Raw genomic sequence first — 25,219 nt, forward strand, 5'->3', positions numbered from 1 at the left:
GGCCTCCCAAAGTGCTGGGATTATAGGTGTGAGCCACCATGCCCGGCCTTATTTTATTTTTTTATAGATAGGATCTGGCTCCGTTGCCCAGGCTGGAGTGCATTGGTGTTTTGCTGTGTCACCCAGGCTGGTTTCAAACTCCTGGGCTCAAGTAATCTTCCCCCCTCAGCCTCCCAAAGTGCTGGGACTTCAGGCATGAGCCACCCTGCCCAGCCCTCCTTATCTGTTTAGAAGTGTTTCTCCAGTTAGTTTGGGAGCTTCCCAAAGGCACGAATTATCTCATTTATCTCTGTATCCTCTATTTATTTTTTCCCTTTTTTTTTTGAGACAGAGTCTCACTCTGTCACCCAGGCTGGAGGGCAGTGGTGTGATCTCTGCTCAATGCAACCTCCGCCTCCCAGACTCAAGCAATTCTCCTGCCTCAGCCTCCTGAGTAGCTGGAATTACAGGCGCGTGCCACCACGCCCAGCTAATTTTTGTATTTTTAGTAGAGACAGGGTTTCACCATGTTTGCCAGGCCGGTCTTGAACTCCTGACCTCGTGATCTACCCACCTCGGCCTCCTAAAGTGCTAGGATTACAGGCATGAGCCACAGTGCCTGGCCTGTATGCTCTATTTCTACCCATAGTGTTTAGCATGTAAAAAGCATTCAGTACATTGCTATCAAAGGAACATTTTTTTCAAAAAAGTTCTATTGCCAGGTGCTATTACTGGGAACCAAAAAATAAAAATAAAGGATGTTGATAGGGAGAAGCAGAAATCTACTTTACTAATTTAATCTACTTTACTAATCTAATTTACTACTCCAAGCTTGGGGTTTATTTCAACTTGTTTAGGTTTCTCATGGTGGGGATGAAATGTTGTTGGGTTAAATGAAACAGTAGAAAATTATAACATATGTATAAGTCAGTAAAAATTAGCCTTTTGCAGTAAGATCTGAACACCAATTCTCTAGATAGAAACCATCAATTTTTTTTTTTTTTTTTAAAGCCCGAGGTGGGCCGGGAGCAGTGGCTCACGCCTGTAATCCCAGCACTTTGGGAGGTAAGGCGGGTGGATCACGAGGTCAGGAGTTTGAGACTAGCCCTGCCAATATGGTGAAACCCCGCCTCTACTAAAAATTCAAAAAAATTAGCCGGGTGTGGTGGCACATGCCTGTAGTCCCAGCTACTTGGGAGGCTGAGGCAAAAGAATCACTTGAACCCAAGAGGTTGAGGTTGCAGTGAGCTGAGATCGCACCACTCCACTCCTGCCTGGGCGACAAACAGACTCCATCTCAGAAGAAAAAAAAAAAAAAAAAAAAGCCCCGGTGATCACGAGGGTGGATCACAAGGTCAGGAGTTCAAGACCAGCCTGGCCTACATGGTAAAAACCCGTCTCTATTAAAAATACAAAAATTAGCTGGGTGTGGTGGTGGGTGCCTGTAATCTCAGCTACTCAGGAGGTTGAGGCAGGAGAATTGCTTGAACCCAGGAGGCGGAGGTTGTAGTGAGCTGGGATCATGCCACTACACTACAGCCTGGGTGATAGGGCAAGACTCCATCTCAAAAAAACAAACAAAAAAAGCATAGGAAGTGATTGTATAATACCTCCTTGTAGCGTATATGAGTCTTCTTTCTGAGAGAGATATGGTTGTGAGTGCTATCTGAAGCGGCAGAAATGAGACAGTGTCAGAGGGATGAAAAGATGTAAGAATGTCTATACACATGTGGGGGAATTGGCTATGCTGAATTACATTCATAGGGTAGAGTTAAATATAACAGTATGAACTAAATTTACAGAAGCTGTGCATGTTACAATGGGGTTAAAAGATGGAGTTTGTGAATATTAGACAATTTCTAGTTAAAATAATATACCATTTTTGTATCTCAAGCACTAATAATTTTATATTTGCTGTTTGACACTAATAATCTTGTATTAGCTAAAATTTGGCATAATAGATCCAGGTATTTACAGCACAGGGAATATACAAAATATTAGCAATATATATTCTGTATTTTGATGGACTTGACTTCAGAAGTTGTAACTAGAAAATTCTCCATTTCAAACAGATATATTTTATCTGTGAATTCAGAAAAGGTTCTTTTCCTAAGAGGAATCCATACCCTAATAGTCCATGGGAGGGCTTGAAGGAGACACCATTTACTAAAACTGTAAGGAATGAATTGGTGAGGGGACACCAAGCATCACTAAGTCAAACAGTGGCTTTCCTCTGTAGGTCAGGGTTGAAGTTAGAAGAAGCTATTAATCTGGGCTCTCTAATAGCAATGTGAATAACAATAATTGTGCACACCCCCCATAAATATCAGATAGCTTAACCATTAAAAGCCAGGTGGATATAATCATAATGACTGGCAAAGTCAGCATGGTAGCCAAGGGAACTTGCACAGATGGTTAAAAAGACAATTTTTATTTTATTTTATTTTATTTTGAGACAGAGTCTCACCCTGTTGCCCAGGCTCCAGTGTAATGGTGCCATCTTGGCTCACTGAAACCTCTACCTCCCAAGTTCAAACGATTCTCCTGCCTCAGCCTCTTGAGTAGCTGGGATTACAGGCATGCACCAACATGTCCAGCTAATTTTTTTTGTATTTTTAGTACAGATGGGGTTTTGCAATGTTGGCCAGGCTGGGCTCCAACTCCTGGCCTCAAGTTGTGCACCTTCCTTGGCCTCCTAAAGTGCTGGAATTACAGGCATGAGCCACCACGCCCAGCCAAAATATACAACTATCTTAAAGACATCAGGGATAGTGTACTCCTTATATCCCCATTTAATCAATATGACCCCCAAAAAACATCAGATGGATCCTGGAGAAAGACATTTGGACTACTGCAAACTGAGTCAAGTAGTAGTCCAAATGCAGCTGCTGTGCCAGATGTGGTATACTGGCCTAGGCAGATTATCACAGCCTCAGGAAGATGATATTATGGCGATTATTCTGGTGAGTGCATTGTTTTCCTGCCCCTGCCAGATATGAGAATCAGAAACAGTTCACATTCACTTGGAATGGACAACAGTATACATTTCAGTGTTGCCCAAAGTTATCTTACCTCTCCTGCCTCTGTCAATCTATAAACTGAAGAAATATAAATAATCTGGCTATCCTTCAGAATACTATATTCAGAATACTATAGGTCCGCTATATTGATGGCATTGTACTAAACTGATCAAATAAGCAATAAGTGGCTAGTATGATATAGTCCTTTGGAAGACTCATATGTTACAATGAGTGGGAGATAAACCCTGTGGCAATTCAGAGGTCCACTACATCAGTACATTTTTTTTTTTTTTTTTTTAAGATGGAGTCTCGCTCTGTCACCCAGGCTGGAGTGCAGTGGCATGATCTCAGCTCACTGCAACCTCCACCTCCTGGGTTCAAGCGATTCTACTGCCTCAGCCTCCTGAGTAGCTGGGATTACAGGCGTGCACCACCACACCTGGCTAATTTTTGTATTTTTAGTAGAGATGGGGTTTCACCATGTTGGTCAGGCTGGTCTCAAACTCCTGACCTCGTGATTCACCAGCCTTGGCCTCCCAAAGTGCTGGGATTACAGGTGTGAGTCACTGGGCCCAGCCCAGTAAAATTTTTAGGGTCCCAGTAATCTGGGACATTTCCTCCAAAATAAAAAACAAATTATTGCATCTTGCACTTTCTACCATCAAGAAGAAAGCACCAGACATTGTCATAAACACTCAATATGCTCACTCTTTTTAACTTCAGCTACTGTAATAGGTGTGTAGTGGTATTTGTTCTGATTTAAATTTGCATTTCCTCTATGACTAATGATGTTGAGTATCTTTTTATTTGCCATCAGCACATCTTTGGTGAAGTTACTGTTCAAATCTTTTACCCATTGCAATGGACTGTTTGTGTCCCCTCAAAATTCATATGTTGACATCCTAATCCCCAAAGTGATAGTATTAGGAAGTGGGGCCTTTGGGAGGTATTTGGGTCATGAGGGTGGAGCCCTTGTGAATGGGATTAGTACCCTTCCTTTAAAAAGGAACCCTTATAAAAGACTACAAATTGGGTGCAGTGTATACAGTCTGGGTGATGGGTGCACCAAAATCTCACAAATCACCACTAAAAAACTTACTCATGTAATCAAATACCACGTGTTTCCCAATAAACTATGGAAATACATTTTTTTAAGTTAGAAAATAAATAAAAAGTAAAAAGGAACCCCAAGTCAGGTGCAGCAGCTTACACCTAGAATCCTGGCACTTTGGGAGGTTGAGTGCCAGGATTCTAGGTGTAAGTGCCAGTGAAGTGGGAGGACTGCTGGAGGCTGCAGTTCAAGACCAGCCTGGGCAACATAGTAAGACCCTATCTCCATTATTAAAAAAAAAAAAGAGGCCGGGCATGGTGGCTCATGCCTGTAATCCCAGCACTTTGGGAGGCTGAGGTGGGCGGATTACAAGGTCAGGAGATCAAGACCATCCTGGCTAGCACAGTGAAACCCTGTCTCTACTAAAAAATAGAAAAAATTAGCCAGGCAAGGTGGCAGGCGCCTGTAGTCCCAACTACTCGGGAGGCTGAGGCAGGAGAATGGCATGAAAAAAAAAAGAAAGGGGGCTGGGCTCAGTGGCTTATGCCTGTAATCCCAGCACTTTGGGAGGCTGAGGCGAGCGGATCACCTGAGGTCAGGAGTTCAAGACCAGCCTGACCAACATGGTGAAACCCCCTCTCTACCAAAAATACAAAAATTAGCCAGGCGTGGTGGTGTGCACCTGTAATCCCAGCTACTTGGGAGGCTGAGGCAGGAGGATTGCTTGAACCCGGGAGGCGGAGTTTGCAGTCAGCCAAGATCGTGCCACTGCACTCCAGCCTGGGTGACAGAGCGAGAGTCCATCTCAAAAAAATAATAATAATAAAATAAGAAAGGGATCCCAGAGAACATCTGTTTCTGCCATATGAGATACAGTGAGAACACAGTAGTCTGCAATCAGAAGAGGGCCCTCACCAGAACATGAACATGCTGGCACCAAAATCTCAGACTTCCTAGCCTCTGTAGCTATGAGGAATAAATTTCTGTTGTTTAAGCCACCCAGTCTATGGTAATTTGTCATAGCAGCCTGAACCAACTAAGAGTTGTGTGAACATATTTATAATAGCTGCTTGGAAGTATTTGTCTGCTAGGCCAGGTGTGGGGGCTCACGCCTATAATCCCTGCACTTTGGGAGGCTGAGGTGGGTGGATCACTTGAGGCCAGGAGTTCAAGAGCAGCTTGGCCAATATGGTGAAACCCCATTTCTGCTAAAAATACAAAAATTAGCTGGGTGTGATGGCACACACCTGTAATCCCAGCTACCTGGGGGGCTGAGGCATGAGATTCATTTCAACACAGGAGGTGGAGGTTGCAGTGAGCCGAGATTGTGCCACTGCACTGCAGCCCAGGAAACAGTGCAAGACGCTCTCAAAAAAAAAAAAAAAAAAAAAAAAAGGCCCGGTGCGGTGGCTCACGCCTGTAATCCCAGCACTTTGGGAGGCTGAGGTGGGCGGATCTCAAGGTCAGGGGTTCAAGAACAGCCTGACCAACATGGTGAAACCCCTGTCTCTACTAAAAATACCAGAATTAGCCGGACGTGGTGGTGTGCACCTGTAATCCCAGCTACTCAGGAGGCTGAGGCAGAAGAATTGCTTGAACCCAGGAGGCGGAGGTTGGCAGTGAGCTGAGACTGCGCCTTTGCACTCCAGCCTAGGCAACAGAGTGAGACTCCGTCTCAAAAACAAACAAACAAAAAAAAGTATTTGTCTACTAAAGTCAACATCTGGGCTCTTCAAAGGCAGTTTCTATTACCCGTTTTTTTGTTTTTTCCTGTGTATGGATCACACTTTCATGTTTTTTGCTATCTTGTAACTTCGTGTTACAAAGTGGACATTTTAAATAATATATTGTAAGGCCGGGCATGGTGGCTCACGCCTCTAATCCCAGCACTTTGGGAGGCCGAGGCGGGCAGATCACGAGGTCAGGAGTTTGAGACCAGCCTGGCCAACATGGTGAAACCCCATCTCTACTAAAAATACAAAAATTAGCCAGACAGAGGTGGGAGTTGTAGCTGATGTGAGTCAGGGAACCAAGTTCCAGCCCAGCTTGGTCTTCTTCATACCCTGTTCCATGATTATGACTTGATCAAAAAAAAGAAAAATAGAAAGAAATCTTTTTTTTTTTGGACAAAGGAGGCTGAGGCAGGAGAATTGCTTAAACCTGGGAGGTGGAGGTTGCAGTGAGCCGAGATCATGCCACTGCACTAAGCCTGGGTGACAGCGCAAGACTCTGTCTTGGAAAATAATAATAATAATAATAATAATAATATATTGTAGCAAGTCCATGTCCTGATCTCTATTCACACTCTCTCCCACCCACCACCCTCCCCTCTAGACTTTTGCTGTTGTTTCCTTGTTTTCTTCTGTTAACCAAAAGGAAAAAAACTGAGGAAAAATTAACATAAGTACAGAGTCTGTTTGGGCCAAGTTAATGGACTACGACCCAGGAGCATAGATTCAAGTTGCCCTGAATATATGCTCTGATTAACAGCAGTTATAAGTGGGTTTTTAAAAGAATATAGAAGAGGCAATTTCTAAGTTGCTTATCAAGAATTTATGTTAGGGCCGGTCATGGTGGCTCACCTCTGTAATCTCAGCACTTTGGGAGGCCAAGGTGGACGGATCACCTGAGGTCAGGAGTTTGAGACCAGCCTGGCCAACATGGTGAAACCCCATCTCTACCAAAAATACAAAAATTACCGGGGCATGGTAGCATGTGCCTGTAATCCCAGCTACTCAGGAGGCTGAGGCAGAAGAATTGCTTGAACCCGGGAGGCGGAGGTTGCAGTGAGCCAAGAACGCACCACTGTACTCCAACCTGGGCAACAGGATGAGACTCTTGTCTCAAAAAAAATTAAAAAAGAATTTTTGTTAAGGTAATATAAGCTATTGATTGGCTGTACATTGTTCTTCATATCACAAATTCCAGGAACAGGAAGATAATGGCTTAGGCTGGGCGTAGTGGCTCACACCTGTATTTTCAGCACTTTGGGAGGCTGAGGCAGGTGGATCACTTGAGCCCAGGAGTTGAGACTAGCCTGGGCAACATGGGGATACCCCATCTCTACAAAAAATACAAAAATTAGGGCCGGGCACGGTGGCTCACACCTGTAACTCCAGCACCTGAGGTCAGGAGTTTGAGACCAGCCAGTCCAACATGGTGAAACCCTGTCTCTACTAAAAATACAAAAATTAGCCAGGCGTGGTGGCATGCACCTGTGGTCCCAGCTACTCAGGAGGCTGAGGCAGGAGAATTGCTTGAACCCAGGAGGCGGAGGCTGCAGTGAGCTGAGATGGTGTCACTGCACTCCAGCCTGGGCGACAGAGTGAGACTCCGTCTCAGAAAAACAAAAGGAAAATTAGCCAGGTGTAGTAGCACGTGCCTGTAGTCTCAGCTACTCAGGAGGCTGAGGCAGGAGGATTGCTTGAGTCCAGGAGGTCAAGGCTGCAGTGAGCTGTGATTGCACAACTGCACTCCAGCCTAGGTGACAGAGTGAGACCCTGTTAAAAGAAAAATAAAAAAAGATAATGGGTGAGGCAGTCAGGAAACTACAGGGAAGAAAAGAAATAACAGGCCAGGCATGGTGGCTCACATCTGTAATTCCAGCACTTTGGGAGGCTTAGGTGGGAAGATCACGAGGTCAGGAGATTGAGACCATCCTGGCCAACATGGTGAAACCCCGTCTCTACTAAAATACAAATAATTAGCTGGGTGTGGTGGTGCGTACCTGGAGGCCCAGCTGCTGAGGAGGCTGAGGCAGGAAAATTGCTTGAACCTGGGAGGTGGAGATTGCAGTGAGCCAAGATCACGCCACTGCACTCCAGCCTGGCGGCAGAGCAAGACTCTGTCTCAAAAAAAAACAAAAAAACAAAATGCCTTTAAACCATTGTCCCCAGGCATGAGTGCAGGGGTGTGTGGCTGAAGTCCCATATTCATGTCTTTTTTTTTTTTTTGAGACAGGATCTGTCTCTGTTGCCCAGGCTGGAGTGCAGTGGTGCGATGTTGGCTACTGCAACCTTTGCCTCCCCAGCTCAAGCAATCCTCCTACCTCAGCCTCCTAAGTAGCTGGGACTACAGGTGCGTGCCACCATGCCTGGCTAATTTTTTTGCGTGTTTTTTGTAGAGATGGAGTTTTGCCATGTTGCCCAGGCTGGTCTTTAACTCCTGAGCTCAAGTGATCTGCCCACCTCAGCATTCCAAAGTGCTAGGATTCCAGGTGTGAGCCATGGCGCCCGACCACTCATGTCTCTTTGTGCCTGATAAGTTTTGCATACCTCATGTAGCTCAGACTGCTCTGATTTTTTTTTTCTCATTTCTCTCTTTTGATTGAAATCTTTCTCTTCTGAAAGCATTGATGTTCAACATTTTAGATGTATGTTTCTCCCATGTAGCTGGGAAGGCTCATTCCCAGGTAACCTTGTTCCATGTCAGAGGAAGAGAGGAGAGGTATTGTGGCTTATGAACTTAGTGATGTCTCAATGCTGAATTGATTGACAAAAAAAAGAGACAGAGCAATGGGATCTTGGTCAGGCCATCCACTTACAAGGAAGCTGAAGAATATTGGATTCTTTCTAAGCATCTAGCTATCATAATTCATTTTCTGTTGTTGACCTTAGATATCTAAAAGTACAAAGCATAATCAGCTTAAGAATAAAAAATATGATGCAAATAAGGACAATTATTGACAAAACAACTTGAAATCCAGGTCTGAAAAGTGTTCTTATTTCTAAAGGTACCAGGCCATGTGCGGTGGCTTATGCCTATAATTCCAGAACTTTGGGAGGCCAACGCAGGAGGATCACTTGAGGTCAGGAGTTTTGAGAATAGCCTGGGCGACATAGAAAGATCCTATCTCTATAAAATAAAAATAGGCCAGACTCAGTGGCTCACGCCTGTAATCCCAGAATTTTGGGAGGGCGAGGCGGGCGGATCACAAGGTCAGGAAATCGAGATCATTCTGGCTAACACGGTAAAATCCCATCTCTACTAAAAATACAAAAACAAAATTAGCTGGGCCTGGTGGCAGTCGTCTATAGTCCCAGCTACTCGGGAGGCTGAGGCCGGAGAATGGCGTGAACCCAGAAGGCGGAGTTTGCAGTGAGCCAAGATCGCACCACTGCATTCCAGCCTGAGCGACAGAGCAAGACTCTGTCTCAAAAAAATAAATAAATAAAAATAAAATAAAAAATTAGCCAGGTGAAGTGGCATCCACCTGTAGTCCCAGTTACTCATGGGGCTGAGGCAGGAGGATCACTCTAGCTCAGGAATTTAAGGCTACAGTGAGCTATAATCATGACACTGCATTACGGCCTGGGCAACAGAGCCAGACTCTATCTCTAAAAAAAAATTTTTTAAACAAATAAATGTAACCAAATAAATATTTCATCTATTCCTTGTACTACTCTGAAAAATAAGGTATTGAAGATCTCTGCTGTTGAAGATGCCCACTGAGGCAGGGCTGCCTGATATGGTTCCTTCTAACATGTTGGAAAGAGTCCCCTATTTGATGTTTTTCTATTTAAAAAATCTCCAGGTTGGAGACTGTGATCTTTGATGGTCTTATATTCTGGGAGCTCACTGTTAAAATAATCCTTAGGCTGGGTGTGTGGCTCGCACCTGTAATCCCAGCATTTTGGGAGACCGAGGCAGGTGGATTACTTGAGGTCAGGAGTTTGAGACCAGCCTGGCCAATAGTGAAACTCTGTCTCTACTAAAAGTACAAAAAATTAGCTGGGTGTGGTGGTGTGCGCCTGTAATCCCAGTTATTCAGGAGGCTGAGGCAGGTGAATCGCTTGAACCTGGGAGGTGCAGGTTGCAGTGAGCCAAGATCGCACTACTACATTCCAGCCTGGGTGACAGAGCGACACTCCGTCTGGAAAAAAAAAAAGAAAAATCCTTAATTAATCCTTAATTTTAGTAAGAAGCTTACAAGCCCTTAGCAAAAACAAAGAATATCACCTTTAAGGAGAGCTGGTTCATAGGCTCCTTCATCTAGGCACATGGACCTTCCCATTACTATTTCAAAGGGAGAAAGAAACCTGATGTTTTCCAAACCAGGTAGAATGTAAGTCAAGCAAATGGAAGAGCCTTACGCCAGGGAAAGTTAAAAGTTTGGATAAGCTTTGCCAATTGATTCTTTTATTATCCGATTTGTGTTTTCCACCACTCTGGAAGACTAAGGGTGGTATGTACAATGGAAATGCTGATCCATCTTATTGATTGATTGATTGATGGAGTTTTGCTCTTTCACCCAGGCTGGAGTGCAGTGGCGCCATCTCAGCTCACTGCAACCCCTGCCTTCCAGTTTCAAGTGATTCTCCTGCCTCAGCTTCCCGAGTAGCTGGGATTACAGGTGCCCGCCACCATGCTCAGCTAATTTTTGTATTTTTAGTATAGATGGGGTTTCACCATGCAGGCCAGGCTGATCTCGAACTGACCTTGTGATCCGCCCGCCTCGGCTCCCTAAGGTGCTGGGATTACAGGTGTGAGCCACCGTGCCCAGCCAATCCATCCAATTTCAATCAGCTTTGACAACACAAAATAAGCTTTCTAGAAGACTTTTATAATTTCTTACATTTTTTTCCAATCTCTTTCTTTCCTCAACTTTCTATATCCATTCAGTTTTTTTAAATTTTTTTTCTGAGATGGAGTTTTGCTGTTGTTGCCCAGGCTGGAGTGCAATGGCACGATCTGGGCTCACCGCAACCTCCGCCTCCCAGGTTCAAACGATTCTTCTGCCTCAGCCTCCTGAGTAGCTGGGATTACAGGCATGCACCACCACGCCTGGCTAATTTTGTATTTTTAGCAGAGATGGGGTTTCTCCATGTTGGTCAGGCTGGTCTTGAACTCCTGACCTCAGGTGATCTGCCTGCCTCAGCCTCCCGAAGTGCTGGGATTACAGGTATGAGCCACTGCACCTGGCCTCCATTTAGTTTTATCTATCATTCTTTCTTATCCTTTCAACTTAAAATAATCTTTAAGAATCTCTAGACAAAAGTACTTTTCCTTTAAGAAAAACTACATTCTCATGCCTTCTTTATAATCTTCTTTACCAAAGACACATTTGGTTTTTAAATGCTGTGTACACAGAATTGTTTCTCTTATATCTAGAAATTTTTTTTGTTTGTTTTTGAGACAGAGTCTTGCTCTCCCAGGCTGGAGTGCAGTGGCGCAATCTCTGCTCACTGCAGCCTCCACCTACTAGGTTCAAGCGATTCTCCTGCATTAGCCTCCCAAGTAACTGGGATTATGGGATTACAGGCACCTGCCACCACTCCCAGCTAATTTTTGTATTTTAGTAGAGATGGGGTTTCACCATGTTGGCCAGGCTGGTCTCGAACTCCTGACCTCAGGTGATCCACCTGCCTCGGCCTCCCAAAGTGCTGAGATTACAGGCACGAGTCACCAGGCCCAGCCTAGTAGTTTTAATTATATATATTTACTATAATTTTAACTTTTAGTAACCTAATTTCTAGTGAAAAACCTAGAAAGTAATTTTGAACGTTTTTTATCAATATTTGTAGATGAAAATTACTTCATAATTTTTTAGAAAGATATTTCCTCCATTTTTATTAACAGATTGAAATATATTTAGCTTTGTTAAACCATAAAGACAACAAAGTATATAAGCTTAAGCTTAAAAGACTAAGTATCATTAATATTAATATTTTATCCCAGAGCTTGGGCCACTAGCTATAACCTGCCCTGCAGCTGGTAGGCCTAGGCAAGCCACTATGCCTGGCCTGGTTACCTTTAGAAACACTTTTTTTTTTTTTGAGACAGGGTCTCGCTGTGTCACCCAGGCTGGAGTGCAATGGTACAGTCTCGGCTCACTGCAGCCTCTGCCTCCCGGGTTCAAGCAATTATCCTGCCTTAGCCTCCCAAGAAGTAGCTGGGATTACAGGCATGCACCACCACACCTGGCTAATTTTTGTATTTTGAGTAGAGACAGGGTTTCACCATGTTGGCCAGGCTGGTCTTGAACTCCTGGTGTCAAGTGATCCACTCACCTCGGCCTCCCAAAATGTTGGGATTACAGACGTGAGCCACCACACCTGGCCAGCAACACTTTTCAGATACTGATTTCAGATTGTTTTGTTAATAATTGTCCTTATTTGCATAGTTTTTGTTTTTTGAGACAGGGTCTCACTCTGTTGCCCAGGCTGGAGGGCAGTGACACAATCTTGGCTCACTGCAACCTACACCTCCCAGGCTCAAGTGATCATCTAACCTCAGCTTCCCTAGTAGCTGGGGCTATAGGTGCATACTACCACACCCACCTGCCATTACACCTGGCTAATTTTTTATATTTTTTGTAGAGACAGGGTTTCTCCATGTTGCCGAGCTGGTCTCCTGGACTCAAGCGATCTGCCCGCATCGGCCTCCCAAAGTGCTGGGATTATAGGCATGAGCCACTGTACCCAGGCCGTATTTTTTATTCTTAAATTGATTATGCTTTGTATTTCTAGATGTCTAAAGTCAACAACAAAAAACTAAAAGATTAAGTTGATTGATATCTCAGCATTTTAACTTACTTAGAAATGACTCAGACATTTTATGATTATCTATTATATAATTTAACATAACATTACTTCAAGATACACAGTTCAAAGACATATGCATGCTATGGACATACATATGTCTTCAAAGGTCTCACCATGGTCACCTGTCCAGGTCCCAAAATATTTTTTTTTTTTTGAGAGTGTCGCTGTGTCACTCTGGCTGGAGTGCAGTGGCATAATCTTAAGTAGCTGGGATCACAGGCATGTGCCACTACACCTGGCTAACTTCGGTATTTTTAGTAGAGGGGGGTTTCGCCATGCTGGCCAGGCTGGTCTCAAACTCCTGACCTCAAGCAATCCGCCCATCTTGGCCTCCCAAAGTGCTGGGATTACAGGTGTGAACCACCACTCCTGGCCTGAGTCACTCTCTTATGTGTCTCAGACTGCCTCTAATCACCAGGTAGTAGTAGGGTTCTCAAGTTATCAGGGTTACCAGTTCCTTATTTATGCCTTTCTGGATAAGTAAGTGTCCCTAAAATGTTCTTTTAGTGAGGAATGCCCTATAAGTCTGCTTTGTGTCCTGGGCAACAGTCCTGACATCTCTGCACAGTCTCTAGTCACCTAGACCAGCTGAATGGTTCTGACAGAGTCATTGTCTCATCTCTTCAGGGTAATATAATTCACCCTCATGTACTCTTTGGTTTTGAAATAACAGGAATTGGTCACAAATGAAAAGACAAGTCTGAATTATAAGCAATAGAAAGCAGTTGCAATTTCAAAGGGATGCTAGGTAAGTTTAGGCTATAAGAAGTGAAACCACTTGTATTAGTTCTTTCTTACATTGCTATAAATAAATACCTGAGACTGGGTAATTTATAGACAAAAGAGGCTTATTTTGCTCATGGTTCTGCAGGCTGTTCAGGAAGGATGGCAGCATCTGCTTCTGAGAAGGTCTCAGGAGGCTTTTACTTATGGTGAAAGGCAAAGCAGGAGCCAGCATTTTATATGGCAGGAGCTAGACCAAGAGAGAGGGTGGGGAGGTGCTATACACTTTTAAACAACCAGATGTTGTGAGAACTCACAAGGGGGCATGGTGCTAAGCAATTCATGAGAAACCATCCCCATAATCTAATCACCTCCCACCAGGCCCCACTTCTAACACTGGGGATTCGACATGAGATTTAGTGGGGACACAGACCCAAATCATATCATTCCACCCCTGGCCCCACTAAATCTCATGTCCCTCTCACATTGCAAAATACAATTATGTGTTCCCAATAGTCCCTCAGAGTCTTAACTTATTCCAGCATTAACTCAGAAGTCCAAAGACTCATCTGAGACAAGGCTAGTCCCTTCTCCCACCTCAGCCTCCCAAGTAGCTGGGACCACAGGCGTGTGGCACCACGCCCAGCTAATTTTTGTATTTTTAGTAGAGACGGGGTTTCACCATGTTGGTCAGGCTGGTCTTGAACTCCTGACCTCAGGTGATCCACCCACCTTGGCCTCCCAAACTGCTGGGATTACAGGTGTGAGCTACCGCACCTGGCCTGGTATTTTACGTTTAATATATTGTTAGATTTATCAGGCGTGGTGGCTCATGCCTACAGATGTGATTACAATCCTAGCCTTTTGGGAAGCTGAAGTGGGTGGATCACTTGAGCCTAGGAGTTTGATACCAGCCTGGGCAACATGGCAAAACACCATCTCTACAAAAACAAAAACAAAAGAAAAAAACAACCAACCAAATCAAACAAAACAAAACAAAAACTAGCTAGACGTGGTGGCTTGTGCCTATAGTCCCAGCTACTCAGGAGGCTGAGGTGGGATTCCTTGAGCCCAGGAGGTGGAGGTTACAGTGAGCCATGAGACTCGCTCCGGCCTGGGTGACAGACCAAGACGCTGTCTCAAAAAAAAACAACAAAAAAACAAGGCCGGATGCAGTGGCTCACACCTGTAATCCCAACACTTTGGGAGGATGAGGCGGGCGTATCACTTGAAGTCAGAAGTTTGAGACCAGCCTGTCCAACATGGTGAAACCCCGTTTCCACTAAAAATATAAAATTAGCCAGGCATGGTGGGGCATGCCTGTAATCCCTGCTACTCGGGAGGCTGAGGCAGGAGAATCACTTGAACCCAGCAGGTGGAGGTTGCAGTGAGCCGAGATCATGCCATTGCAGTCCAGCCTGGGCAACGGGAGCGAAACTCCGTCTCAAAACAAACAAACAAACAAACATATAGATAGATGTGGGGGTGGGGGAGAGAGTTGGATTCAATTTGCTAAAATTGTGATTAAGCATTTTGTATCTATGTTAATGAAGGACATTGGTATATAGTTTTTTTCTTATAGCATCATTTTTTTTTCTTTTTTTTTGAGAGTTTTATTTTGTCACCCAGGCTGGAAAGCCGTGGTGCCATCAGCTCACTGTAATCTCAAACTCCTGGGCTCAAGGGATCCTCCTACCTTAGTCTCCCAAGTTGTTGGAAAAATAGGTGCACACCACCACACCCAGTTATTTTTCCAAATTGGCTGTATAATTTTGCATTTCTGTCAGCAATGTATGAGGGTTCCACTTGCTCCAAATCCTTGTCAATATTTGGTATTTTCAGTTTTTTTTTTTTTGAAACGGAGTCTTGCTCTGTCACCCAGGCTGGAGTGGAGTGGCATGATCTCAGGTCACTGCGACCTGTTGTTGACCAAATACACACATTGAAAAATGTAATTCAAGAGTGGGATATCAGATTCTTGGCTTATAACTAATGATCAAGATTGTACAATGAGCAATAGTCAGATTATTCCTTTCAATGATTCTTATGGCATCTAAATTACTGATTAATCCATCAATCAATCATAAATTGTGATTAAAATTATCAAATGAATTTTCAGCATTGAAAACTGTTGTGTGAAACATGTCAGAAGTAACATCCTATAAACACTACTTTAGCTAAATTGTTTTTAAGTATTATAAATAAAATGAATTTCAGAGTAAAAATAAGGTATGTTTTCTGAGCAATAATCAATAAGTTAATCAATAATTTCTTAATTTGCAAATTTGTTTCTTATTTCAGGACTTGGAATATAGTGTGAGGGGTTTTTTTTTTTTTTAAACGGAGTCTTACTCTGTTGCCCAGGCTGGAGTGCAGTGGTGTGATCTTGGCTCACTCAACTTCTGCCTCCTGGGTTCCAGTGATTCTTCTTCCTCAGTCTCCCGACTGGCTGGGATTACCGGCGTGTGCCACACCCAGCTAATTTTTGTATTTTTAGTAGAGACAGGGTTTCGGCATATTGGCCAGGCTGGTCTCAAACTCCTGACCTCAGATGATTCGCCTGCCTTGGCCTCCCAAAGTGGTGGGATTATGGGCATGAGCCACTGGGCCCAGCCTAATTTCTTAATAGATATCTAAATACATATGCATATACTTATTATGTATTTATTTATTTTTTTGAGACGTGGTCTTGCTCTGTTGTCCAGACTGGAGTGCAGTGGCGCGATCTTGCCTCACTGCAGCCTCCATCTCCTGGGCTCAAGCAATCTGCCCACCTCAGCCTCTTGAGTAGCTGGGACTACAGGCGTATGATCCCATACCCAGCTAATTTTTTATTTTTAGTAGAGATGAAGTCCTGTTATGTTGCTCAGGCTGGTGTCCAACTCCTGAGCTCAAGTGATCCTCCTACATCGGCCTCCCAAAATTCTGAGATTACAGTTGTGAGCCACCATGTCTGGCAAACTCAATTCTTTTTAATGACAGTATAATACTCCTCTGTATGGATGTTCCAAAATATATTCACCCATTCCCTTATTTATGAGCATTCACTTCATTTCTCCCACCACAAATTATACCATTAATTTGTACATTTAGTCTATGTACGAGTGCTTTTATTTCCATGAACCAAAATTTTAGAAATAGAATTTGCTGGGTCAAAGGACACACACACATAGTTGTTATGGAATAATAAATAGATATAAATAACATTCATTACATCTAGGGTAGACAAAATAACAAAACAAATATCTGTCCACTTATTAACTAGTTTAAGAAATACAAATTTACCTGTGCTCTGAGGCCTCCTGGGTGTCCCCTATATAATCCCTTTTCCTGTTTAGAAAGGAAAACCAAACCAAACCAAAACTATCCTAAAATTTTTCTTTACCTTTCTGTTGGTTATAGTTTTACCATATTTAATTCTCAACACCATCTGTTGTTTAATTTTGACTCTTAAAACTTTACATAAATGGAAAAACATTCTATGCCTTTTATTTCCTGTTCATTATTATGTCCCCAAGACTTTACCATTTTGGTAGGCATAGCTGAAAATTTTAGTTATGGCCAGGCTTGGTGGCACATGCTTGTAATCCCAATGCTTTGGGATGCCAGTGTGGGAAGATCACTTGAGGCCAGGAGTTCAAGACCAACCTGGGCAACATAGCGAGACCCTGTTTCTAAAAAAACTAAAAAACAATTATACATCAGCACCATAAGACAGGGGAAAAAAAATCCAGGCATGGTGGAGTACACCTGTGGTCCCAGCTACTTGGGTGACTGAGGTGGGAAGATCGCTTGAGCCCACCTGTTTGAGGTGATACTCCTGCCTCAGCAACAAATGCAGACCCTGTCTTTTAAGCTGTTTAATAGTAGTTCATTATATATACTATAGTTGATAGACATTTGCCCATTTGCCAATACTGCTATGGACATTCCTACACATGTCTTTTGGTGTATATTTGCAAGAGTTTTAATTTGTATATCTAAGAACAATTGTTGGGTTTTAAGATATGCCCATATGCAACTCTACTAGGTAATGCCAATCAACTTGTTTTCAAAATGATTGTATCAATTAACACTCTGAGCAGCAGCCTGATTTCCCTGAAACAGCTTTTCAAATGTTTCCTGGACATTAATTTTTCCTCTTCTGAGATATTTGCCAATTTAAAAAGCTGGGTTGTCTTTTTCTTATTCACTTACATTAGTTCTATATATATCCTAGATCAGTGCTGTACAAGAGAAATAAAATGGAAGTCACAAATGTGATTTTAAATTTTCTAGAAGCCACATAAAGAGGTGACATTGTTTTTTGTTGAGACAGGATCTTGCTCTGTTGCCCAGGCTGGAGTGCAGTGACATAATCTCAGCTGACTGCAACCTCTGCCTCCCAGGTTCAAGCGATTCTCATGCTTCAGCCTCCCAAATAGCTGGGACTACAGGTGCATGCAACCATGCCTAGCTAATTTTTGTATTTTTAGTAGAGAAGGGATTTCACCATGCTGGCCAGGCTGATCTCGAACTCCTGACTTCAAGTGATCTGCCCACCTCAGCCTCCCAAAGTGCTAGGATTATAGGTGTGAGCCACCGTGCCTGGCCTTTTTTTTTTTTTTAAGAGACAGTCTTGCTTTGTGATCTAGGCTGGTATACAGTGGCAAGATCATTGCTCACTGTAACTTTGAACTCCTGGGCTCAAGAGATCCTCCCACTTCAGCCTCCTGACTAGCTGGGATCACAGGCATGTGCCATGATGTCTGGCTAATTTTTTTGAGACAGAGTCTTGCTCTGGCTGGAGTGCAGTGGCGTGATCTCGGCTCACTGCAACCTCCGCCTCCCGAGTTCAAGTGACTCTCCTGCCTCAACCTCCTAAGTAGCTGGGATTACAGGTACATGCCACCATGCCCGGGTAATTTTTGTATTTTTAGTAGAGATGGGGTTTTGCCATGTTGGCCAGGCTGGTCTCGAACTCTTGACCTCAAGTGATCTGCCCATCTCAACCTCCCAAAGTGCTAGGATTACAGGTGTGAGCCACCGCACCCAGCCAGTTTTTTTTGTATTTTAGGTAGAGATGGGGTTTCATCATGTTGTCCAGGGTGGTCTCGAACCCCTGAGTGAAAGCAATTCACCTGCCTGAGCCTCCCAAAGTGCTGGGATTATACAGGCGTGAGCCACCATACCTGGCCTAAGTTTTATTTTCTTGTCCATTTTGCACTCTTTAAAACTGAAATGTATTCCTCCTGCCTCAGCCTCCCAAGTAGCTGGGACTATAGGTATGCACCACCACAGCTGGCTAATCTTTTTTGTTTTTTGTAGAGCTGGGAGGGAGTCTGGCTATGTTGCCCAGGCTGGTCTTAAACTCCTGGTCTCAAGCAATCCTTCTGCCTCAGCATCTCAAAGTGCTGGGATTACAGGCGTGAGCCACCATGCTTGACCTTTTTTTTGTATTTTTCTTTATTCTATTTTCTTCTGTTAATTTGGAAAAGCAGTTACCCTACATATTTTATCTTATACACTTAAAAGAGTAAAGGTTAATCAATATTTTTACCCACTTCCCAAACAATACCAGGACCTTGGAAAACTTCAACTCCAACTATCACTCCACTCATCCTGCTTCTAAATATATGATTTTGTTGTCCAGAGTATCAGTTCCATCTTGCTTTACTTTATTAACCACACAAATTACTTATTATTACTTTGTATGGTAAAAAGTTTTTAGTTTTAACCACATATTTACCAATATTTTTATCATTCCTTCTTGTGTAAGGGATCATTTCTTTTTTATAAAATTATTTACTATGTAAAATTAAAAAAAAATTTTTTCAGCACCTGACGCTCCCAGTGTGGGCTGAGATGCTGAGGCTAGGATCATTTCTTGTTGGTGGCAAACTCCAGATTTTTTTTGTCTGAAAATGTCTTGAATCAGATAACCTGGCTGAAATCCTGGTTTTACCATTTCTTAGTCATGTGACTCTAGATATGTACCATAACCTCTGGAATCATTGGTTTATTCGTCTGCAAAACTGGTAATCTTGAGTACATTCATTCTCTGCTGGGTAAGACAAGTTTGGGAGGGAAGATGCACTGAGAAGCCCCTGAGCAGATGAGTTCTCTAGAAGAACGCCAAGATCCAAAGCAAAACAGAATAAAAGATACACCATAATCACCTCTCTGAATGTCTGAAAATTGTAGGGAGGCTGGGCGCTATGGCTCATGCCTGTAATCCCAGCACTTTGGGAGGCTGAGGCGGGTGGATCACAAGGTCAGGAGTTCAAGACCAGCCTGGCCGAGATGGTGAAACCCCGTCACTACTAAAGATACAAAAAATTAGCTGGGTATGGTGGCGCGCATCTGTAATCCCAGCTACTCAGGAGGCTGATGCAGGAGAATCACTTGAACCCAGGCAGCAGAGGTTGCAGTGAGCTGAGATTGTGCCACTGCACTCCAGCCTGGGCGACAGACAGATTCCATCTCAAAAAAAAAAAAAAAAAAAAAAAAGAAAATTGTAGGGAAGACAAGGTTAACACATATTGAAAAAAAAAATTACCTAATAACAATATGCCGATATACTTGAGAGTTACAGTGTGTGGTTCTTTTTAATCAGTCTTTTCAAATCCAGTGAAATAGCTGCTTGTAGGAGTTTACAAAAGAGACTTTACAGAAGAGAGTGCTTGACTGGAAGTCATCAACTTGTTAGCCAACTCCAACAATCTATTTTTAACAGAAAAATCCAACGTGAACATTAAGAAAAAGAATTGGTATTCCATGGATGAGCCTGAAAAAAAAGAAAAAGGAATTGGTAAAAAGGAAAAGTATTAATCAAAAAGTAAGCTTTTCAGAAGTAACAAAGTATTCATTCAACACTTGCTACCTACAGCCTCAAACACTATAAAATAGGAAAGACAGATTGCTTCTGCCTACAACAAACATAAAGTTGGTAAGATAGATATATTATGTAATTAAAATCTGTTAACAAAGAAATATGTAACAGAAAGATTATCTGTATAGGAAAAACAACTACAGAGTATAATAATACTATGTAGGAGGGTGCTGACTTGATACAAATAACATCTAATAGGAATTATAGGAGGTGGAGCTCAATGTAGGTTGTGCATTGTTTTCTAGATTCTTCTTGCCTTGTGTTGGGATGTGCAGAACGAATAGGAATAAAAATAAGTTGTAATTAGGCTGGGTGCGGTGGCTCATGCCTGTAATCCCAGCACTTTGGGAGGCCGAGGTGGGTGGATCACAAGGTCAGGAGATCGAGACCATCCTGGCTAACAAGGTGAAACCTTGTCTCTACTAAATATACAAAAAATTAGACGGGCACGGTGGCGGGTGCCTGTGGTCCCAGCTACTTGGGAGGATGAGGCAGGAGAATGGCATGAACCCGGGAGGCGGAGCTTGCAGTGAGCTGAGATTGCGCCACTGCACTCCAGCCTGGGTGACAGAGCGAGACTCCATCTCAAAAAAAAAAAAAAGTTGTAATTACAGTAGTCCCCACCTTATCTACAAGGGATAGGTCCCAAGACCCCTGGTGGATGCCTGGAACCCTAAATATACTTTGTTTTTTCCTATACATACATACTTATGATGTTTAATTTATAAATTAGACACACTAAGAGATTAACAGTAGTTAATAAAACAATTATAACAATATAACAAAACTTATGTGAATGAGTAATTTATTCTAAATTATGCTGCCTTTATTCTGTATACTGAGTAAATCTAAATCTTCAACTGTATTGAGCCTCATATATCTACCTAAATTTATAAGGTAGCCAATTTTTTGTTGTATGGCTGTTAGTTTACAGGCATTAGGTACTTTGTCAGACATTATCTCATTTCCCGCTCCCCAAAATGCTAAGATGTTGATAGTAAATGTTTCTATGCTACAGAGGAGAAAATACATATTTATTTATTTTATTCATTTTTTTTGTTTGAGACTGAGTCTCACTCTTGTTGCCCAGGCTGGAGTGCAGTGATGCGATCTCTGTTCACTGCAACCTCCACCTCTCCGGCTCAAGCAATTCTCCTGCCTCAGCCTCCCGAGTAGCTGGGATTATAGGCGTGTGCCACCATGCCTAGCTAATTTTTGTATTTTTAGTAGAGATGGGGTTTCACCGTATTGGCCAGGCTGGTCTTGAACTCCTGACCTCAAGTGATCTGCCTGCCTCGGCCTCCCAAAGTGCTGGGATTATAGGCATGAGCCACTGTGCCCGATCCACATTTCTTTTTTTTTTTTTTTGAGACAGAGTTTTGCTGTTGTTGCCTAGGCTGGAGTACAGTGGCGCGATCTCAGCTCATCGCAACCTCCGCCTCCCAGAGTTCAAGCGATTCTTCTGCCTCATCCTCCAGAGTAGCTGGGATTACAGGCATGTGCCACCACATCCAGCTAATTTTGTATTTTTAGTAGAGACGGGGTTTCTCCATGTTGGTCAGACTGGTCTTGAACTCCTGACTTCAGGTGATTCGCCTGCCTTGGCCTCTCAAAGTACTGGGATTACAGGCGTCAGCCACCGCACCCGGTCTACATTTCTTCTTTCTACTACCCCTTACCAGGTACCTGGAGCCTACCTGTGGAGAGTGATTGACCTTTGGCCTTCTGTCTTCCCTAAGGCAAGAGATGATTTTGTTTCAGGGTCACTACTGGCAACCCTGGGATCTCCTGGGATGGGGTTGGTCTTGACCCACAGGAGACAGTAACAGTAGGAGAAAGTATAAATATTTTTTTTTTGAGATGAGTTTCGCTCTTGTTGCCCAGGCTGGTGTGGAATGGCACGATCTCGGCTCACTGCAACCTCTGCCTCCCAGGTTCAAGTGATTCTCCTGCCTCAGCCTCTCTAGCAGCTGGTATTAGACATGTGCCACCACGCCGGGCTAATTTTTGTATTTTTAGTAGAGACGGGGTTTCTCCATGTTGGTTAGGCTGGTCTTGAACTCCCGGCCTCAGGTGATCCGCCTGCCTCGGCCTCCCAAAGTGATGGGATTACAGGTGTAAGCCACCATGCCCAGCTGAAATTATAAAGGCTTTTAAGATTTTAGCACTCTGGGAGTGAATGCCTCATATATTTCATGCTAGGGCTTTTTAGACATTTTTCCTTTAAACATGTGCAGAAAGTAGGGGATGGTCAGTATTTAATAACACTAAAAACCGAATTATTCCACAGGTTTGATCAGGAGGCCAGGCCCAAATATGTGCTCCAAGCATGCATTCTCTTTGACTTAAAAATATGAGTCCAAAGAACTCTGAGTGCAATTATAGATGAAGGCACTGCCTGTAAAAACCCAGTTCATTTGTTTCTGTTTGGGGCTTAGAATTCTCACTGATTCCCATGGCTTGACAAGCTTACTGCACTGGGTTCTGACCAAACCAATGCTATCATGAGAACAGGCATTCCAGTGCCCAGCTGTACCTCCTGCAGGAGAATTGCTTACTTTCTTATTAAGGAAATAGGAAACCTGCACCTGACTGCTTTTTTCTCATTCACCTTAGCTTAGGTCCTTACCACCTCACACTTACATTGTTTCAACCACCTCCACCTAAAATTGCCCTTTCCTGCCTGTCCAAGGTCAAGTGACTCCCAATTGCCTATGTGGCATCTAAGGCACAGGGCCTCAATCTATTCTTTCAAAGCCCAAAAGATAACACTTACTGGGCACTTACTCAATGAGAGGCACTGTGCAAGCATGTTCACAACATTCTCTGCACAGTGGCTAATACCCCATTTACAGGTGAGGCACGGGAAGCATGAGAAGCAAGCATCCCAATGTCACAGGGCTAGAAAGTGCCTGGTACACAATGCCAGGTAGAGCTAGCTCTTAAACTCTGCACTATCATGGCTGAAGAATGCTGACGTTTACTGAAAGTTTAAGGCTTTAACAAATAGCTCATTTAATCCTCACAATAATGAGAAGACCTGTCGGCAGCAATATTCTCATTTTATAATGAGAAAAACCACAGGGAAATTAGTAATAATCACGGTGTGTAAAAAAATGGCCTTGGGAGATTCGAACCTAGGGAGTCAGATGGACCCTGGACCTCCATGCTAACCCTGAAAGTACCAGGAAAAAAAAAAAAAAAAAAAAGCCAAAATAATCCCTAAGTGAAAAATAATGATTATAAAACACTAATAGACACTGTAGCCTACATACATAAAGGCTATCTTAAAAAGTTAACCACTGAAGGATGTTTATTCTCTCATAACATATTTCAGTTTTTTGTTGTTGTTGTTTTATTTTTTTGAGACAGAGTCTCACTATATCGCCCAGGCTGGAGTGCAATGGCGCGATCTTGGCTGACTACAACCTCCGCGTCCTGGGTTCAAGCAATTCTCCTGCCTCAGCCTCCCGAGTAGCTGGGATTACAGGCGCACCACCACGCCCAGCTAATTTATTTTTTATTTTCATTTTTTTAAAATTTTTTTGACATGGAGTCTTGCTCTGTCGCCAGGCTGGAGTGTAGTGGCACAATCTCGGCTCACTGCAACCTCCGCCTCCTGGGTTCAAGCGATTCTCCTGCCTCAGCCTCCCGAGTAGCTGAAATTACAGGCGTGCGCCACCACACCCGGCTAAGTTTTGTATTTTTAGTAGAGATGGGGTTTCGCCATGTTGGCCAGTCTGGTCTCGAACTCTTGACCTCAGGTACTCCGCCCGCCTCGGCCTCCTAAAGTGCTGAGATTACAGGCGTGAACCACCGCGCCCGGCCCACATTTCAGTTTTTAACCACTGTTTCTCAATTGGAAGACACATCCTTTCCTTTCCGTTACCAATTGCTGGTAAAATCCGATTCAAAATTCTAGTGGAAAAACAACAGCAACAACAACACAATAAACGCTAACCCTATGAACCCCCAATGTCAAAATGATCTATCGCCAAAAACTCTTCAGCGTCTAGAAAGTTTAGCTATTGGATTTACGCGTTCCTATCTCTTCCAAAAATAACAACTCGTAGCTCTTTCAAGTTATTCTACTTAATCTCATCTTATCATTTCTGTAGGAAAGTGATTAATACCCTTTTTTTCATGACATTGCCTCTAAGGCCCCAAGAACCACACAGGAGACCGGAGCTGCCGCCTTGGAGACTTCGGGTGGGGGCAGAACGCCGCGCCGAGGTGGAGGTAGGAGTCCCGAGGGCACAGCGGGAAGGAGGGCGGAGGAGGCTGCCGGGAGCTCGGCCTCCGAGCAATCCCCCGCCTCGCTGGGCTTCCATGCTTGCTAAGGGGTCGAGATGAAGAGGCAAGGGAGCGAGAGGGCGAGGAAAAATAAAAAAGAGAGGGGCGAGTGGGACGAGGGGCCCGGGAGCAGCCGCGGCCGCCTTACCTCAGAGCCCAGAGGCCTGGGGGAGGGGCCCTCGGCGCTGCCGCGGACTCCGGGGCTCCCCGGCGGGCAGGTCCTGCAGGGCCGCGGAGCGAGAAGGCTGATGTCTCGGGTGTCTCGGGGAGTTCTCCCGACGTCGCCTGCTGTTTGTCAGTCGCCAGCTGTGACACGGTAGCGGGCCGGGTCACGCTGCCCCCGGCCGCTAGGCGGGTTGAGGGAGGGGTCGCGGTGCCGCCTCTGCAGGTCCGGTCTGGCCCACATCACTGAGGCCGGGGGTTTATTGTTCCGGAGAGCCACAGGCACGGTCGGCCTGGGCCCGCCGGGCAGTGTTCCGCTCCGCCCGTCCCGGCCTGGGGTCAAGCCAGCAGCTGCAGGCACGCCGACTGGCGGCAGATCGGGGGCCCGTGTGTGTCTCTTTAAGGGGCCGGGCCTGCGAAGCTGAGAGGCGGGTGGGGTGTGCGTCGCTCCCGGTGTGAGGGTGAGAGGGAGAGAGCGGCTGGCGGGCGTCCGAGGGAGGGAGGGAGCGACGAGCGAGGTAGCGACGCGGGCCGCCTCTGCCGCCGCCGCCGCCGCGGTCGGACCTGCGGCCTCCTC

General features: G+C 44.2%; 1 long non-coding RNA gene across 4 annotated transcripts; it reads right to left on the reverse strand.

The window, feature by feature from the left end:
- Positions 1-282: 282 nt before the first annotated feature.
- On the reverse strand, positions 283-25,219 carry LOC129058269 (uncharacterized). 4 transcript variants are annotated; one of them, XR_008523329.2, is made up of 5 exons: positions 24,629-25,219; positions 19,855-20,082; positions 15,013-15,235; positions 13,410-13,566; positions 283-8,531 (listed from the first exon to the last, which is right to left on the reverse strand). It is a non-coding gene; the product is annotated as an uncharacterized LOC129058269 (long non-coding RNA). The 4 variants fall into 4 exon arrangements; XR_008523331.2 differs by having other exon boundaries at positions 283-7,550; positions 8,325-13,566; XR_010139352.1 differs by lacking the exon at positions 15,013-15,235.

Source organism: Pongo abelii, chromosome 2 (assembly GCF_028885655.2).
Source record: "Pongo abelii isolate AG06213 chromosome 2, NHGRI_mPonAbe1-v2.0_pri, whole genome shotgun sequence".
Taxonomy (NCBI): domain Eukaryota; kingdom Metazoa; phylum Chordata; class Mammalia; order Primates; family Hominidae; genus Pongo; species Pongo abelii.